Raw genomic sequence first — 456 nt, 5'->3', positions numbered from 1 at the left:
CTTACCTACATTATTCTATCGACTAGAGGCTCTTTACCTTGGAGACCTGCTGCGGATATGGGTACGAACCGGCGCGACACCTCCACGTGGCCCTCTCCTGGATTTTCAAGGTCCGAGGGGAAGATCCGGACACCGCCGCAACTGCGGTGCTCTTCGCGTTCCAAACCCTATCTCCCTGCTAGAGGTTTCCAGGGAACTCGAACGCTTATACAGAAAAGAAAACTCTTCCCGGATCTCCCGACGGCGTCTCCAGGTCATTTTGGGTTACCCCGACGAACACTCTTACGAGGGCCCGAATTGTATGCGGTTCCGCTGCCGGGTTCCGGAATAGGAACCGGATTCCCTATTGCCCGACGGGCGTGTGTCTTTCGTATAATATTTATTATTATTTCTCGACACTCGAGTATATTGTACGCCGTCATTGACATAGGATTTCTCCTAGGGCTTAGGATCGAC

General features: G+C 52.4%; 1 pseudogene; it reads right to left on the bottom strand.

Moving 5' to 3' along the window:
• Positions 1 to 20, bottom strand: part of LOC146720565 (large subunit ribosomal RNA) — a 2,263-nt pseudogene extending 2,243 nt beyond the window's left edge.
• Between the last annotated feature and the right edge of the window lie 436 nt (positions 21 to 456).

This window comes from Nylanderia fulva, unplaced genomic scaffold (genome assembly GCF_048542155.1).
Source record: "Nylanderia fulva isolate GAGA-0341 unplaced genomic scaffold, ASM4854215v1 Scaffold669, whole genome shotgun sequence".
Taxonomy (NCBI): domain Eukaryota; kingdom Metazoa; phylum Arthropoda; class Insecta; order Hymenoptera; family Formicidae; genus Nylanderia; species Nylanderia fulva.
Note: the sequence above shows the minus strand (reverse complement) of the source record. Positions and strands in the feature narration are given on the sequence as shown.